The sequence below is a fragment of the Urocitellus parryii genome, chromosome X (assembly GCF_045843805.1).
Source record: "Urocitellus parryii isolate mUroPar1 chromosome X, mUroPar1.hap1, whole genome shotgun sequence".
Taxonomy (NCBI): Eukaryota; Metazoa; Chordata; class Mammalia; order Rodentia; family Sciuridae; genus Urocitellus; species Urocitellus parryii.
Genome location: NC_135547.1, coordinates 85,225,499 through 85,245,795, shown reverse-complemented (window position 1 = coordinate 85,245,795; position 20,297 = coordinate 85,225,499).

Sequence of the window (20,297 nt, the reverse complement as noted above, 5' to 3'; positions counted from 1 at the left end):
TAACTTCTTGAGGAACCTCCATATTGATTTACATAGGGACTGTACTAATTTACATTCCCACCAACAATGTATAAGAGTATCCCCCCATGCATGCTTGCCAGGAAAAAAGTGACTCTTAAAGTGGTAATTCCTCTTTAGTTTATTGATCCCTTAGCTTTTTGCAGGTTCTCATTTCCAAGCACGAAGATGGAATGATTAAAATAATCATGTCAGCTCTCAGGACATTAGTTTGAACTCAATGATGATTTAATCTCTGAATTTCCCCACAATCCATAATGATAATTGTATGCACTCTATATTTTGATATTTAAAATTTAATTGAATACATTAAATATGTACATGGAAAATAGTCATATCACCGGGAAAATTAGTGCTAACTACCTATATAACTTTCAATGAGTATCATACTCTCTCTAGCCATATCAGGAAATTACATACCTATTGGACCTATAAGTCCTAAACAGTAAGGATATCTGTTGGAGTCAGAGACTGAATTCTTTGGAACAATAATTTATTAATGTATTATTTATTCAGCTAATGTTGATATTATAATCTCTATTACACTCTGGATTCTGAGTTAGATTCTGGGAATAAAAAATGAATTATATTCTAGGCTTCAATAAATCTACAGTATAAAAGGTGGTTAAGTCAGAAAAGAAGATCAATAGAGTCATGGGTGTCATTAAAACAATCTCTATGTAGTATAAAATTATGGCTATGATTTATTGACACATCAAAATGACACATCAAAAATGGTGTTAGGAGCTCAGGGTTAAAATGCCAATAACTAAGTTATTATGTGCTATTTAACCTATACCTCTAAAACAGATATCATGATTATTTCAATTTATAGTTGAGAAACTGAATTTTTAAAAAGTCAATTATTTGTCCTAGTTCAGCCAGTGAAAAGTGGTACAGAAAGCATTTTGACCAAAGTAGTAAGACTCCAGAGTCTGTACAATTAGCCAGTATACTATTTAGCCCCAAGGCAGAGACCTGATAATTAAATGCTTAAGTCTAGCATAAAGATATATACACTTCAAATAAGGTAAAGGCAATGTGGTAATCAGAATTATAAAGGTATACTCTCAAGATTCCCAACACCCAGTTATTCCATTAATCTTAGGTTCTGTTGTGAAGTAAAATAATTTTGGCTAATCCTAAGAGATTATTTTGAATGATTTGGGTGGTCCCAAGATGTCTTTTAAAATAGAGGAGGAGGGCGGATGGCGGATCAGAGAGATTTGGAGAAATAGAAAGAGGCACATGGAATGAGGCAGAAGAGAAGATTGGAAAGATTTAACTGAAGACCCAATTTGCTGTTACTGGCTTTGAAGACAAACAAAGTATCAAAGAATGTGAGCAGCCACTCAGCCAACCACTAGCAAGGATACAGGGGGCTGGGGCTGTGACTCAAGTGGTAGCACGTTCACCTAGCATGTGTAAGGCACTAGGTTCAATTCTCAGCACTACATAAAAACAAAATAAAGATATTGTGTCCACCTAAAAATAAAAAATAAATTAAACAAAAAAACAAGGATACAGGGACTAAATGGAATTGAATTAGGTCAATTACTTGAATGAGCTTTGTTTTACGCTGCTTTTTTGCAGCTACGATCAAAGGACCTAACAAAAACAATTTTAAGGAGGAAAAGTTTATTTGGGGGCTCACAATTTCAGAGGTCTCAGTCCATAAACAGCCAACTCCATTCCTGGAGGCTCTAAGTGAGACATAGCATCATGGTGGAAGAGTGTGGTGGAGGGCAGCAATCATGTGATGATCAGAAGGCAGATGATACACTTATCAGATATAAAATATAAAGCCCAAAGACAGGGACCCACCTCCTCCAGCCCCACTCCACCTGCCTTCAGTTAATCTACATCAGGGGATTAATTCACTGATTATATCAAGGCTCTCATAATCTAATAATTTCGCCTCTGACTGTTCTTGCATTGTCTTACTCAAGAGTTTTTGTGGGACACCTCACATTCAAACCATAAGAAGCTTGAAAGAGGATTATCTTCCAGAGTCTCCAGATAAGAGCTGAGGTCACCCAATATCTTGATTCTGGCCTGTGAGACCTGGAGCAGAGAAACCAACCAAGACACACTGCTGTTGGATTTCTTACCTACAGAAACTGTGAAATAATAAACTTTGTTTTTTGAAGATACTAAGATTGTGTTAATTTGTTACAGTAGCAATATAAAACTGTGAAGTTTGCCCTTGGGTGAAGCAAAAGGGAGAGGGTAGTCATTACCCCCTAGAATCTTGAGATGAAATAACAAAATATAAATTATTTCATCTGAATCTCCAACTTATTACTCTGTAAATCAATGGAAGTATGATGTGGGGGCCTAGACATTCTCAAAATTACCATCCATATTTAAAATTCCAAAGGTGCAATTGTTACCGCTGTTGACTGGTGACGAGTCCTTGCTTCCCCAATGTTGAAGAATAACACCAAAGAAGCAAGGTCAGAGTAGAAATTAGAAGTTTATTAAAGGACAGCAGAAAAGACTTCTCCCGGAGGAAGAAGGGGACCCAAGAGGTAGAATCCGTGGAAGTGCGGTTGTCTCTCCATTTTATAGTTTCTTTCAGTGATGGAATGTAGGTGGGAAGGCCTGAGGGGTGGGACACAGGTGGGCCAGAGAAGTAGTCTGGGAAGGAAGGACTTCATTAACACTTCTTTGGGATGGACTTTGGCCTAGGGCCTTTTTGGGACTTCATTAACATTCCATGAGTTGTCCTGCATTTCCTGGAATCATTCTCAGCATGGCCTCCATTTTAGATTTCATTCGGTATTAGACCCGATTTACCTAACTATACTGACTACCTAACTTTAAATCTGGCTTCACAGTTATATTTAACTTGAAGTCATATGATATATGTATTTATGGATTTCTATTGTTTTAAGTTATTGAATCAGAATTTCACAGCAACATGAAAATCTGTTGATCAAATTCTTCACAGAATTCTTCAGCTAAGTCCAGCCACTTAGCTTCTCTGTTACCTCAATGCTAAAATAATAGTAATGATGGAATGTTCCACATAAAGTTTTCTGTAATATTTAAATGAGTTAATTTGTGTTAGAGGGCTTAAAAATGACGTAATAAATATTCAACATATTACCACTAGAAATTTTTAGAGAAACCAGAAGCCCAGATTTTATCAAGGAACTTTACATTTGGGGGAAGGTGGCAGCTCAGAGGGATTAGCAGTTGTATAGCAGCACATTGAGAAAGGTAAATGGTGAGAAAAGACAGGGAAAAAACTCAATGAGTAGGAGAAAATAAAAAATATTGGTTTCTATAATAGATAATTAATAAAAACAATAAACAACATCAGTATTGGGCATGCTATGGCTCACTGTGGGGGGGAAACACTCTTACAACAAGCCAAAAGGTATTCTCCCACCAAGCTTAAAAAACTGAATAATATCCCCACAATTGGAGCAGATAAACTCAGAAAATCTGGGCTGTGCCTACATAGGAGAAAGTCCACAAGTTCTCTGGGTGGAGAGAGAATCAACATTCCAAAGCAGAAGTGATTAGAGCTTCCCTAGAAGAGAAGGTTAGAGTGGGAAAGGGCTTATTGATTGGACTTCTCCAGCCAGGAGACCAGGAATTCCTGCCATTTACCATTGTTTTTCCGAAATAGTTTTTTTTTTTTTCACTTTCTCTTTTTATTTTCTTTTTGTCCTGTATTTGGTATACTTGCTTTTTGAATATCCAAGAACAAACAACTATTTAGGCTCAACTTCTCACTGGAATGGTGAGTTCCCATTCTGAGAGACAATCTGAGCAAAAAAGAGTCTGGGACTCTGGGGAGAAACTCAGAGTGACTATTCAATCACTTTGCAAAGTGGAGAAGAATAAAAGACATTCCTATTTAAAATTGATAGGATGATCTTTGGGATAGTTTGGTTGATGGGTGTGGGGAAACTGGAATAAATCAGGAACAGACAGGAGTCCTACCTCCTTCAAACCCAGAAGTGACAGGAAGATAGAGTAATGCTCCCACACACCTCTCCTCAGAGCACACACAGGGGGTAGTGCAATTCAATCCAGGACAGTCTACAGATGGAGCACGTGGAGGAGCTGTCCAGATGTTTTGTGAGACTCTTATCCTCAGACACAACAACAAAGCCATTTTTAAAAATATTTTTGTTGTTGTTGTAGTTGGACACAATACCTTTATTTTTTTTTAATTGATTTACATGTGGTGCTGACAATCGAACCCAGGGCCTTGCATGTGCGAGGTGAGCGCTCTACTGCAGAGCCAAACGACAGCCCAACAAAGCCATTTTTGACAGTGAAATCTGTTCATTCCCATCTCTCCTTCTAGTAGTGTTAGGCAAGAAGGGGGCCAAATTCAGCAAACAGACTCACCTCACAAATTTGGCTGGTTTGGGTCAGAGCTAAAAACAAACAGAATGATATTTGCATCATACAAACTTCCTCACAGTTCAAAGTTTCTAAAATTGAAACACCAGATATAAAAGTCTTTATTTCAAAAACTTCAACAAGAAATAACATGACCCTCTATGATAATTATTTATAATCCAATTGATACTAATACTTAGTGTCTCCTATATACAACTTTTTGCTTCACTACCATCTGTCTCCCCTATTCTATGTCCATTTTACTTTCTCCATTTTAAACTGACATCCCTTCCCAACTCATTTAATTTCTTCTTTCTTTTTCTTTTATTCCTATCTCTATTTTCTTTCCTGTAGCCCATCTTCAAATTCAATATAGTGTATAATTATTAATGTCTAAGCTTTTCAGCCTATTTTTTATAACTCTTCACCTACATTCCTTCTGGATTAAGAAAGTTGTAGCAATTGTTAGTTATTACACTTATAAAATATGTTTATATATACTTACTCTTGAATTATCACTGTTATTTGTGAAATTCACTCCTTTCAAAGAATAATTAGGGTTTGAAATTAACACTCATTTTGCTTACCAAATGTGTTGGTGCCTAAATATATTTTGATAACTGTACTTGTTATAATGACATAAATACTCACCAAAGTACCTGCACATAAAAGAGAAAGAGAAATACATCTCAATAGATGTACAAATTGAAGACCACTGAAAACATGAGGACAACAGGTCAACAAGACAACTACAAAAATTTACTTACACCTCCAATAACTGAACCCACAGATATTGAAGGACATGAATTCAGAGAAAAATCACAAAAACTTTATTATTAAAATAATTGATAAAAGAAGATCTAAGGAATAGAATGAGATAAAATGCAGCAAGTGAAAAAGTATTTCAACAAAGAGTTAGAGATTCTAAAAAAAATCAAATGGAAATTCTGGAAATGAAAGACAAAATAAATCAAATAAAAATATATAGTTGAAACTATCAACAACAGATTAGATTACATAGAAAACAGAACTTCAAGCCTTGAAGATAGGGTATGTGAATGTTGATCAGTAATAAGGAAAAAATATGAACTGAATACACAAAATCTCTGGGACAACATTAATATCAAATATTACAACAATTGTAAGAGTCATTGGAATTGAAGAGGGTATGGAGATGCAGGCTAATGTCATTAATAACCATTTCAGTGAAATCATAGCAAAAAATTTTACAAAAACATTCGGAATATGGATATCCACTTATAGGAGGCATACAGAAGCCCAATGAGACAAGATCAAAAAATACTCCTCTAGAAAACATTATAATTAAAATGCCTAACATTCAGAATAGGATGGAATCTTCAAAGCCTCAGGAGAAAACTGTCAGGTCACAGAGGTTAACAGATGATAACTTCTGATATCTGAGTTTAGACTCTAAAATCCAAGCAGACTTGGAGTGAGATATTGTAAGTCCTGAAAGAAAGTAAAAAAAAAAAAAGAAAAAAGAATTGCTACATTCATCAAAGCTATCCTTCAGAATCATAGAAGAAATGAAAACATGCCAGCATCAGCACTCATCACCAACACTGCAGCAAAAAAAAAAAAAAAAGAAATACTATAAATAGCAGAACAAGAAAAGAAACACCAAAACCACAAAATGGAGGAAGCTCACTAGAAGAGCAAATAAAAATTAAGATCATATCAAAGCCAGGTATGGTGGCATAGTTGAGCGATCCCAGCAATTTGGGAGGCTGAGGCAGAAGGATTGTAAGTTCAAAGCCAGCCCTAAACAATTTAGAAAGACCTTATCTCAAAATAAAAAATGAAAAGGTCTGAGATGTATCTCAGTGGTTAAGTGCCCCAGGGTTCAATTCCTGGTACAAAAAAAAAAACATATTAAATATATGAAACACATCAACACAGCAGTAAATAATAAATAGCTTTCCATAATAAAACTGAATATAAATAATCTCATGGTCTCATCTCTCCAATAGAAAGGCAAACTGGAAGAGTGAATTAAAACAGAAGACCCAACTTTATATTGATTGCAAAAGACTCATAGGCAAAGACATTCACAAGCTGAAAGTAAAAGGATGGAAAAGAATATTTCATGCAAGTAGAGTCAAAGAAGAAGTAGCTATTCTCATATCTGACAAAGATTTCAACCAAAAATCAGTCAGAACAGACAAAAAATATTCACTTCATACTGATAAAGGGAAAAATTCAACAAAAGGATAGAAAAAGTAAATATTTATGCCTCAAAGTTGGTATACCTAATTACATAAACAAACACTTCTTTATATAAAGATTCAAACAGGACCCAATGTAATAATAATGGGTAATTTTAGTACACCTGTCTCACTGATAGGTAATCCACATACAATATGAATAATGATATTTCTGACCTAAAAATACTATAAATCACATGAACCTACCAGATCTCTACAGAACATTGCATCCAACATCAGCTGAATTCACTTTCTTCTCAAGAACTCATAAAGCCTTCTTCAAAATAGGCCATATTTGTAGTCACAAAGCAAGTCTTAGCAAATACAAAAAAAAAATTCTTACAATTCCGTGGCTCTTATTAGATGAAGTTAGGAATGAAGTTAGAAATCTACAGCATGAAATATTATAAAAACATGGAGATTAAACAATACACTTTTTTAAAAGTTTTTAGTTGTCAATGGATCTTTTATTTATTTGTTTGTTTGTTTGTTTATTTGTTTATTTATTTATATGCAGTGCTGAGGATCAAACCCAAGGCCTCACACATGCCAAGCAATTGCTCTACCCTTGAGCCACAACCCCAACCCTGAACAATACACTTTTTGACTGATGATAAAAATCATAGGGGAGAGGAGGGGAGGAGTAGGGAGGATAGGAAGGGAAGCAGAATAGAATAGACAATACAATTGATGTATGTACATTCCATGTATGTATTATATGTCAAAATGCATTCTGCTGTCATGTATGACTAAAAAAATAAAAATAAAATAAAAAATAAAATAAAAAAGATAAAATCATAGAATAAATAAAGGGAGAAATTTTAAAATTCCCAGAATTAAACAAGAATTTTGATAAAAATAAAATTATCTCTATTTGTTGATGACAAGTGCCTATATTTAGAAGACAAAAAGATTCCACCAGAAGACTCCTAGAGCTGATATATTTCTCAAAGTAGCAGGATACAAGATCAAAATACAAGCATCAATAGCTTTCTTGTACACCAATAGTGAACTTGATGTAAAAGAAAACAATTCCATTTACGATAGTCTCAAAACAATAAAATACCTAGAAATAAATTTAACAAAGAAAGTGAACCACCTCTAAAATAAAAACTGTAGAGCACTGAAGAAAGAAATTGAAGCACACATAAGAAAATGGAAAGACCTCCAATGGTCTTGAACAGGCAGAACTAATATTTTTAAATCAGCTTATCACCAAAAATGACCTACAGGTTCAATGCAATCCCCATCAAAATAATAATGAAATTCTTCATAGAAAAAATAGTTCTGAAATTCATATGGAATAATAAAAGACCCAGAATAGTCAAAGCAATTCTGAGCAATAGTAGCATTGCTGGAGGCATCACAATACCCAATCTTAAATTATACAACATTCCTCTAGTAACAAAAACAGCATGACATTGGCATAAAAGCATACATAAGTCTAGTGGAATAGAGTTCACAGAGACAAACCCACACAAATAGTCATCTGATTCTTGACAAGGATGCCAAAAACTTACGTTGTAAAAAAGAGTCTTTTTAACAAATGATGCTAGGAAAACTGGATATCCATATGTAGAAGAATGAAACTAGATCCCTACTTCCTACCCTGCAAAAGAGGTCAACTCAAAGTGGATCAAAGACCTAGGGTTTAGACCAGAAACTCTGGAAGTACTAGAAGAAAACAGAGGGTCCATACTTCAACATATAGGCATAGTCATTGGTTTCCTTAAGAGTCCTAAAGCTCATGAAATAAAACCAAGAATCAGTAAGTGGGATGGCATCCAATAAAATGTTTCTGCTAAAATCAGCATACTATAATGATCTATGCATATTAATACTCACAGCAGTGCAAGCCATAATAGCCAAGTTATGGAAACAATCTAGGTGTTGTCAACAGATGAATGGATAAAGAAAATGTGATACACAGACACACACACACACTCACACACACACACACACACAATGGAGATCTACTCAGCCATAAATAAGAATGAAATTAGGCATTTTCTGGTAAATAGCTAGAACTGAAGAACATCAAGCTAAGTGAAATAAGACTCAGAAAACCAAAGGTTTAATGTTTTCTCTCATTTGAGGAAGCAAGAGCAAAATAGTGGGAAAAGGGAGGGGTATGGATATCATAAAGACATAACGAAGGTAAATGGAGTAGAAGAAGGAGATAGGGACAGAGAAGGAACAGGAAAAGGAGGAAATGCAGACTGAATTTAACAAAAGCATGCTGTGATTCCACAGGAAATTCCATATACATAAAGTATATGTAGAAAGCACCAATCAAAATAAATAAATGAGCTAAAGGAAGATTAGTAGAGGAAGAAGAAAGAGGAGAATGCGGACAGAAATGGAGTAAATCAAATAAAAAATTGTTAAGTTGGACCATGGTAAATTGGGGACCATCGCATTCTACCTTCACACAATCCTGAGACAGATAATACCATCCATATTTGAAGAAACTGAAGAACAAAGACATTAAGTGGATAGTCTAAGATTGCAGAACCAGTTTATGAAGAAGCTGTTTAAATGCTAGGCTGATTAGGATTTAACTTACTTCACAACTGGTTTTGTTCTACTATGCTATACTGCTAATTGGCAAAAAGATGTTACCTGTGTGATTTTTTAAAGTATTTCTTTTCAACAATGACAATGCATGAATTACTGCTTCATAAAATAATGGGGATGAATCTTACAAGCATAATGTTGAGCAAAAGAAGGCAGACACTAAGTAATACATACTGATAGATTCCATTTATGGAAAGTTCAAAAACAGATACACTAAATGTATTGTGTTAGAAATTAGGATGGTGTTTATCTTTGGGAAGGAACTGTGACTAGAAAGGAACATAAAAGTCTCTGAGAGGCTGCTAATATTCTGTTTCTTTTTCTGGGTTCTGGTTACACAGATGTGCCCATTGAATTCTACACACTTGATGTGGGCACTTTACACATATATTTATATATAATATTTCAATAAGTTTACTTTAAATTATTCCTCTCAAATTAACTATGTGGCTAGGTTATGAATTTACATCTTCCTTAGGCCAGTGTGCCTAGTATTTGACTACTACATACAGGCTATTCTAATCAATTATCACAAGATACACACACACACACACACACACACACACACACACACATTTTCATTTCAGTCTAACTATCCTTGAATCCTAGCTCTGCTACCTATTAGATGTATGACCTTGGGCAAGTGAATTAACAGTTCTACACCTCATTTTTCTCTTTAACAAATGAGAATAATGAGTACCTACTAATAATTACTGTGAGAATGCAATTGCCATCCCTTAACTAATGATCACCAAGTCATCATAATAATCATTCTCATAACTCTCTTGTTCCCATTAAATAATTGTCCTCACCAGACAGATTTTCATGTTCCTGCATAAAGAATTACAAATATCTTCTAGGAAGTGTTTCCTAAGTCATGGTAGCACAGCTACAGGAAAAACCTAAGGATGTGAACAATTCAATGTTGTCTGTTGTTGGTTATCTAATTTTTAGGAAAAAATATTTTTAAAAACCTTCCATAGAATATATTTATACTTACAAATTTTGGGCTCTGGGGACAACTGTTATTCACTAGCATACTCTTTTTCACCTACAACCAATATGCTTGTTCACATCATCAAGTGCCTCCTCTTTATTGTCCATGTTTACTCCGAGACATAACTGGAATTTTCCCTCAAAACTAACTTCACTTTCACTTTGTTCAGATGAGTAACTAAATGTCTAAATTAGCTTTTCTTTCCCTATGACTGCTTCATTTTATGAGGCAGATTATTCAGAAAATAGATTCTGCGCTCCCTTACGCACATTGAAAATCACTCATATCTGTTTCTACAAGTCTGTTTTCTATTCTTATTTTTTTGGGTTGAGCAAAAGCAACAGAAAAATTTAAAACTCCAACAACAAACAACAATTGATTTGTTCTTTTTGCTTATGATCAGTAGAATGTTCCCCTCACACAGAATTGGCACAAGATTTTGTAACCTAATTGTATTAAACTGGTTTCTTATATCAGAACAGCACCAATATCCTCCTCTCTTAGAACCCTAAAGGTATCTCCCTATCTAGTCTTTACTCTGTTAATTTCATGCCCAATGTTCTATACTATTTTCCTTCTGAAGAGAACTTTAAATCAATTAGAAATCTACATATAATGGTACTACCATGTAAATATTCTTTGTCTCATCTTCTGTTTCATGACTCTTACCATTCACTCTCCAATCCTTTTCTGTCAATGTCATCAACATCTAGTCTAGTTCTTTCCTTGGCTAATGTCCCTTGGCTACATTTCTCCACAGAACCTTTTTATTTTGTACTGGGGATTGAACCCAGGGGCACTCAATCACTGAGTTACGTCCCCAGCCCTTATTATTTTTTTATTTTGAGACACTCAGTAAGTTGCATAGAGTCTCACCAAGTTGCTGCTGCTGGCCTTGATCTTGAGATTCTCTTGCCTCAGCCTCTGGAGCTATTTGGATTACAGTCAAAAGTGCCTGGCAGAAGCTTGTGTTTTTAACTTTCTCTTTTTGGCCCTTCATAGTTTTTCCTTCATTCAGCTGGGTTTGTCACCTCTCTTATTTTCTTTCAAACTTTGGTGTTACCAGCTTTTCTCTCTTTGATTATTTCTGTATATTTTGAGTTATTATTATGCTATACACTAAATTCTCACCTACATGTGATAAGTGTATGTATGTGACTATGTACTCCCTCTGCCATCACAACCCTATGAACTTCTCCCAAAACAATGGATTTCTGATTTATTAATTTCAACTGCAAAAAAAATCAAACAAACCCTATACTTGCTTATTTCATTGATTCCGCTCTTCCTAAACAGCATTGTGAATAACAGACTATAATAAGGTTCCTTTCCAATGCACCCCACTTTGAGAACCAGAAAATAGGAGTTAATTGAATGCCTTTTGAGAATTAAATTGTATGATGGCATTTTATTAATCAAAGAAAGTAGATTCAAAATCATCTGAGGAAATGGAACGATTCTCAGTCCACCATAACATTAAGTATATTGTGACCTGATTGACTGTATTAGCATTTTAAGAAAAAATAAGCCACAGAAATATAGTAAAAAGTGGGTCCCCAAAGTAAACATTGGCAATACTCAAATGAATAAAGGTGCCTTAACCATTCAACTTGCAGTATTTCTAACTCTGTAAGCAAAATAGCTCTCATTTTATAGTTATAATTTTTATTTGGCTTTCCATTTAGCTTTTCAGGGGAAATGTACTGATATGAGTCATAGACATGAGTACTTTCAGTAGATGTAACAATGCTTTTTATCATTGAAAATTAATAAATTGATGTTCTCCCATCTGCTTTTTCATTTGCATGAATCAGTCTCTCAGAGCTTGAACTATACTGGATGCTGATGAGACCTGCAAAGCAGAAGAAAAAGCATAGCCAGCAAGGCAACTCTTATTTTTTTTTAAAGAAAGAGGAGAGGAGAGGAGAGAGAGAGAGAGAGAGAGAGAGAGAGAGAGAGAGAGAGAGAGAGAGAGAGAATTTTTAAATATTTATTTCTTTTAGTTTTCGGCGGACACAACACCTTTGTTTGTATGTGGTGCTGAGGATTGAACCCGGGCTGCACGCATGCCAGGCGAGCCACATCCCCAGCCCAAGGCAACTCTTAAATCTTCAAACATTTTTGTTTATGTATACTTCTTAAAGAATTTTAAACAAATGCCTACTTCCTGATACATATTTAACATCTAAATTTTGTCATCATATAGTTGTAAAATTACAGATATTATAATTATAATTGTATGGTAATTTGTGTGATACTATAAATATTAACATTTTGAAATTATTATGTAACTCTCTTATTTATATTCAACAGGATTTAAATACTATAGCAATTAGAGATGAGACCCACTTTATTAACAGATTGTTCTTTAACAGTGGAAAATTTATAATGTTCCTTTTTTCCTTTGATGTGTATTTCTACTTATTTCCTCCTCCACCAGACTTTTTGTCCTAACTTTATGTACTTTTATTTTAAAAATCCTTTCACTGACCACCATATCTGAGCTACTCTACTATAAAAATTAAGCAAATTAAAATTAATTTTAAGGGTTCTGTATTATCACTATAATTATTGCTAGTGCACAATTGGTCAAAAATACAAATATATTGACAACTTTGATAAATAGTAAATATAAAAACTAAAATTTAATTAGAAATTCATTTGAGTATTTTTCCTATCACTTTATTTATGCAAACACACATATTACTCATTGCTAGAAAGTATATTCCTTTCTCATTTTTGTAAGTCTGAACAATGCATTTTTTTTAATAAATAGAAGGGAATATAAGGGCATTGTTTTAGTAATTCCCTTCCATCTTTGAGTTCCTTCCAAATAATATGCCAAAAATCACATAATGATATATCTTCTTAAGTTATTTTAATGATCTATCAGCTGACAACATAATTAGATCCTGCTTGAATTTTGTGCAAGGCAAAGAATTGGAAATCGCAGATTTGCAAAAGGATTTATTATCTAGTCGTTAGAGTCATTCAGCTTCTCAATATGGACACCAATGTGAATTTCAAATCGGTTCTTGGTTTGTTGCCCCGAGATTTTTATACTCAAAGGCAATAGGGAATGTACCATAGTAAAATACTGAATGTGTAACAGAAGTATGTCTTTATTTTGTAAAGTGGGTAAAGGTCAATTGCAAATGGCATGCTTTGACCTTAGGGGAATTTTCTGGCAATTCAGTCTTAAGAAAAAAGATACACAGATATTGAATTTCTAGAAATTGATTCCTTTTAAACTACTTTTATCTTCGTATTGTTTGAAAAGACTTTGTGTACACAAATTCAGGCTTGAAGATCACTGTCTTAGATAATACTGCCATCATTTCCATTATCTACTGTTGCAACTGATTTTTACCATCAAAATGAGTTTGAACTTTACTAATTATAGTATCTGTGTTGTCCTTTACCATCTTTTACCATAAACTTTTACCATAAACATGGCATTCTCTTTAGATTTTGAACCTGAGTATTTTGCAATCTGAGGAGTCTGAATTACAGCATAATAATTCACCAATAATTGCCATCTGCAGATACCTAACTGAAGACATCAAGCTATGTAAAAATAAATATAGTCTTCTCATTTACCTTATATATAGACTTGCCTTCTGAAAGCAGTCACCTTAAAGAGATTTGTTTTACAATTCAACTTCCTTTATTTCCCTTTTGCCTTTGAGGATTCGAAAATAACTTGTTCTTTTTTTATGGCTTTCTCCACTAACACTAGAGTCTTGGGAATCCACATACAATGCATGTGGAGAAATCAACTCCTCCCACTGCCGCCAGGTATATTTTGTTGGCATTCTGATTTGTAACTTGGAATGAGACTTCACATACAATATTTTCCATGATGACACATTCTCTTTGGAGTACAATATAGCTAATGTCAACTCTTACCCATACTTCGAGTTAAATAGGCTTTATAGGGTTGTCACAGAATCTTATCTGATTTAGATAATTATTTGCAGCGGTTCCAGAGCTTGCTCTTTGAGACAGGGTCTAACTTAGTTGCCCTTAGTGGCTAACCACCAATTTGCAATCCTGTTGTTTTAGCCTCCCTAGTAGCTGAGATTACAGACACAGGCCCCCATACCTAGCTCCCAGAGCATTTTTACTGGCTACAAAATCCCCTATGACCTCCGTTCTATTCTTAAAGTGTTTATGACCTTTAGTATGATAGGCAAACATTCTCCTGATATTGTGTCAGTCATTTTTACCTAATTGTCCTGATTTGGATTGAAAATGGCAGTTATTCTAAGAATTTCTATTTTCCCATGAAATATTTACTTTCCTGCTTTTATTTTCCATCCTCACTCCTCTATATTACTTATTTTTAATCATATCAGAGCATTTCCCTCTTGTTCCCCATTTTTATTTCAGTCTTCTATTGATTTTATAAATCTTGAAGGAATTTAGTTCCAAATTCTTTTGAAAGGCACATATAAAGGCAACTCCTGCTACAGTTTAAAATATAAACTATGACATAATATAAAATCCTATTTATGCATCACAAGGAGGGCAGACTTTCAGTCTCATCTAATTTTTTTAAGTCCCAGCTTTCAGTTGGAAGTCCCTTAAAGTCATATAACTGATGGAAAAGGGTATGGAAAGATAAATTGAAGGGGAAGTATTAGCTACAATTATCATCATCAAGGGGAAGAGAATATTTGCTTTTATACAGATATATTTATACTCTTCCTAGAGTAAATACTCCACCCTTTAAGAAAGTGACCCAGTTATGTTCTTGGTCTTTTTCCAACTCAACCCAGTGCTTCAGTGCTTTGGGACTTCAGGAAGGAGAAAGAAGGAAGGGAAAACTTAAGCTCCTCCTAAAATTATCAAAAATTTCAATGTCAGGAGGCCAACTAGATAGAATATGAATGAAGTTGACCTGATGATGACTGGCAATTAAAAATATTTGTCTTATCTAATAGATGCAGCCATCATTTAGCTTTAGTCACATTATATTTCAAAGGCATACCCTAAGGTAACCAGAACATCTAGTTTTAAAAGAGAAGCTATAAATCTGAATTTGTACAGGCAATTTGCCAAGTTTTAGGTGTTGGCTAACAAAAGTCAGTTCATAAGTTGCCAATTTAAAACTTATGTGCTAGATATTAAATTGGGTATATAACACCAGAATTTTAGGGCATTCAAGAAAGACTGACTTGTACATTCTTTATTTATAAGCAAACTAAATGTAAATTCAAAATAATTAGGCCATTATAGGGATCATGGACTTAGAATAAGAACAATATATAATTTGGAAGAATATCCCCAAACAGAATACACATGTGCTAAATACATTGTCTTAGCGTTTATATTTTACTGTGGTTTTTTTTTTTTTTTGGTGTGTGTGTGTGTGTGTGTGTGTGTGTGTGTGTGTGTGTGTCTTTTTATTGTTTAGTTTTTGGTTTTGATTCAGTTTAATTTACCAAGATGTGTTAGTCAGGATGTTTGGCTAGAACACCATAGAGTATGAAAAGTTTGTTTTGGCACACAGTTTCAGAGGTTTAGTCTATTGTGGGTGGAGTTCATGGCTCTAAGCCCAAGATGAGGCAGAACATTATGGTAGTAAGGGCATAGTGGAAGAAGTTGCTCAGGATACGGTGGTTGGGAAGCAGAGAGAGAGGGGAAGAGGCCACAGAAAAATTGCACCCTTCCAGTGACCCACCTCCTCCAGCCACAATTCACCTACCTACAGTTAGTTACCTTCCAGTTAGCACAGTCAAACCAGGATGAACCTATTAGGTTACAGCATTCATAATCTAATCATTTCACCTCCTGTATTAGCACAGTAGCTTTGGGAGGCACCGCATATCTAAACCAAAATACGAGGGTAAACTTAATTAATTTGCTTTGTTTTCAGAGAGGGATATGTATTGGAACAATTATTGTCTCTATCATACTTCATTAGGTCAACAGGCTTCCTTTCCCCTTGCCCTTTCATGAAGGTTTTGGGCAGGGACTTTGCACCTGGCTGAGAAGACTTGAAATAGACAATCAGAAGCTGACATGGCAACAGATCCCAACCACCAAGGGTTCCCACCAGTAGAAGCAATCGCCCTGTCAATCCAATCAGTCCTGACCAACCCGTGACAGACATGATCCCCCTAAACTGGGCTCAGCCAACCAGCTGTCAGTAGCTGCAATTTAGATGGCCTAGGCCCTCCTATCTCCAGCTTCCCTTATTAGCATTGTTCTTGCCTTTCCCACCTGCGACTTCCCAGGCCCTTTACCTTTTCGGAGACCAGTGAACCTCTCCTGGGAGAACCCCCCAATAAACCTTCTTTTGATGCCTCATTCTTGTTCCGTAGTTCCTGATCTCACGTACCCCTTTCTACTTTACATACTTAACTGTATATAACTATTACAACCTTGAAGAGTGTGCATATTAGTCTCACTTTTGCTGATGAAGAAACTGAGATTGTGAAAAATGAATGAATTGCCTTAAGGTCACCCAGCCATGACTAAACAAACTGGAGTTGTAATCCCAGTCTGTTTGGCTCAAGACTGGTTTTGCCACTATGTTATATTACTGTTTTTCTAGTTCTGACTATATTATTTGGTTTCATGTGCATCAACAGGAGTGAGGAACAATCATAGGATTCCCCTTACATTCTGTATATTACTCCAGGAAGACAACACAGTATTTAATTAATATAATCACCTGAAAACTTCAACAACAGAAATTATTTCCTCGGGAAGAATTCTAAAAGTTGAATTGCTCAGTAAAATTATCTGCATGTTTTATCAAATTTTAGGGTTTATTAGCAAAATGCCCTTTAAGCAATATATAAAGTACCTGTTGCCTGTAATCATCATCATCATCATCATCATCATCATCATCATCATCATCCATATAGTGTTTACTATGAGCAGTCCTGGGCAGTCTGGATGGACTATGCCAAGACTGGATACTATATCAATCTTTTTAAATTTTATACATAAAAATATTTAAGTTAATTTCTATTTAAAGAAAATAAAATGTTTCCTTCCTTCCTTGTTTCCTTCTTTCCTCTCTACCTCCCTTCCCTCCTCTTTCTGATATTTATTTTCCTTTTTTAAAGATAGTAGTTAATGTTTATTTTTTCCTATGAGTATTCCTTTTTCTACATTGATTTGTACCAAGTATGTGTATGTCATAAATAGAACTAATGGGTTACATATGTCACAATTTTTTAGTTTGCCTCTTTTAATTTTTTATTGTTTTCTTCACATATAGAAGTTTAAAATTGTTGTTTTATGAAACTTATCCATCTTTTTACTTATAGTATTCTTTGTTATTTTAAAAAGGTTGTCACCATGGTGAGGTCATATAAATATTTGCTCTAATATTTTTCTGCAAATTTTATGATTTCATTTACTTTTTTTTGAGAGAGAGAGAATTATAATATTTATTTTTTAGTTTTTGGAGGACACAACATCTTTGTATGTGGTGCTGAGGATCGAACCAGGGCCACACACATGCCATGCAAGCGTGCTACCGCTTGAGCCACATTCCCAGCCCCATGATTTCATTTTCTTCTAAAATTTATTTAGTTTTTTAACATGAAAATTCATTGATGGCATTCTTTCTACCTTTCCAACACTGCTAGGGGTTTACTATTCTTCTCATATCATTTCTGTCATATGAATGGGATTTAATAAAGGAGGTTAAAAACAATTGCCACATTGAAAAATAAATATTTTTAAAATAGTTAATTATTTGATTTCTGGCTCATTTTTTAATATGGCTGTTACATCGTTAAGATTTTCTACTTCTGATTAAATTTTGGTCATGCACGGTCTTCAGTTTTCCTTTGTTGTTAGTCAAGATCAGTATAAAGTATTTCCTCATAATTTAAAAAAATATTCCCTTCATCTGTGATTAAATGTATTCCCACCCTATTAATTTTATGTATTTGTCTGGTTCCCCTTAAGTTTCAGCTCTGCTTCTCACTAATGAAAGAATATAAGTTCAGTCACTGGAATATTAATTTTATTTCATTGTAAGCAACTTAAACCACAATTTTACATTATATTTTAGAATAAAATGTTAAAACATTGCATGATTTGTATAATAAAAGGAAAAAAACTCAAAGGAATGTGTTTGTGGAAGGATTCAGGAAGGGGAAAAAGGTGAGTGTGCTTTTGCCCCTGTACTGTGTACTTGGGTGAAGAAATTGCCAGCTAAGAGAATCACTGAACTAACAATGGTTTATCTATTTAGCTTGTTTTTAAAAACAACTTCTTAAGTTAGCTTAACAAAATTTACTTTACTTTGTTTGTTCATTAATGTTTGCCGTTATCATTTTGTAGCCAACACCCCATTTCCCTTTTGTAATTTTTTTGTTATCCTATTTAAATGCCAAATTAATTTATATTTTTTATTGTTTGTATTTCAACTCTTTGAGTATATAAGTTTAATTGAATTCATCCACATATACCCTGTAAATAAAATATTACTTAATTTGAGTTTGATAAGAGTGCAGATTCTTGTACAACACTTATTTCAGTAGGTTTGGATGGGACCTAGAAATCTGTATTCTTAACAAGTTCTTCAGATCACACAAAGAGAAATCCTTTGCTAATTGCTGATTTATATGTTCTCATTATCATTATTTTTGTTAATTTATTCCAATAAGAACTTTGATTAGCACTTTGTCTCAAAAATGTTTGTTTGGCTTTACTTTTTAAGTCGTTGGGGTTGGGTTTTTCCTTCCCACTTTTATTATTAATACGTGCCTTTATTCTATTGAAATTAAAGATAATCTGTGATGTTGTCTGATTTTTATTTTTTTGAGAGAATACAAAAATATACTATAACACATAGGAATTGGAATTCCCACCACCTACAATCACCTGTTGTCGATATCTTTCCGTATTTGCTTCCATTTTTAAAATAAAGCAAGTTTTTATACATTTAATTCAAGTTCTTTTCCATCAATGCCCTGTATCCTATTCCATTTTTTCTTGCTCATGTGAAAGTTTGGTACGAATCATTTTAGTATATTTGCTTGCTTGCTTGCTTGCTTTTTCTTGCTTTCTTTATTTTCATTCCTTTTTGTGCCAGAGATTGAACACAAGATCTCATACAGCTTAACATCTCCACCACCGAGCCCCTCTAGAAATATTTCTAGTAGAATATTTCACATATATATGAATGCATCTATAAATACCATAGAGTATAATTTGACATGTGCTGATTCATTAGGCTTTTGAGATCTATACACATTACTATATTTAAAAGTAGTTCATCTTTTGCCTCTGTATTAATCATATTAAGCATACTATATGTGAACATATATATCACTATATTAATTGATGCATATCACATGCCTATATTTTTTTCTTGAGATTTATTGAGGTGTTGGTGACCTAATGACTTTAAAATGCTGTTAAATGGCCCCTGGATATTTGAGGGGAAAAATGATTTTCTGTATGATCTAAATTAGGGTTAGAGATATATACATAAATTCAAAATTATGTCTTCTATTATTCATGTTATTTTTATCAGTACTGCCATTTCTTTGTTTTTCTTAATCTGTATTGAAATACGTGAACATATTAATGTCTACCACTATATGTGCCCGTCAATTTCTATTTGTACTATTCTCCCAAAATATATTTCTATTTTTTAAAATTATAAATGCAGTGCATAATAAAAACCATTGAAAAATTCAAAATTTTATAAAAGTGAGAGTTAGTCATAATATCAACATTCACTAATCACCACTATCATACTGGTGTATAGCCTTTCAGATTTTTTTCTACATGTACACATACAATCTACACGCACGAGTTGTTAAAAATATTTTTAAAGTAAAAATATATTTATTGTATTTTGGATATTGAAATATATATGTCTTATATAGTTTCTAATTGTGCATAAATAAAGCCAAAAGTGAAAATACTATCATTTCCCTTTATCTGCAATGTATTTATTATATACCTTTAAAGACACTTTATATCATATAAAAAAACACTCACTTTTTAAACATAGTACATATTATTTTATTGTATGATAACATCATAGTAGGTTTGACTAATCTCTTGTAAATACACATTTAAAATGTTTAAATCATATTTTTAATGCTACAGTATTTGTTTTATACATATTG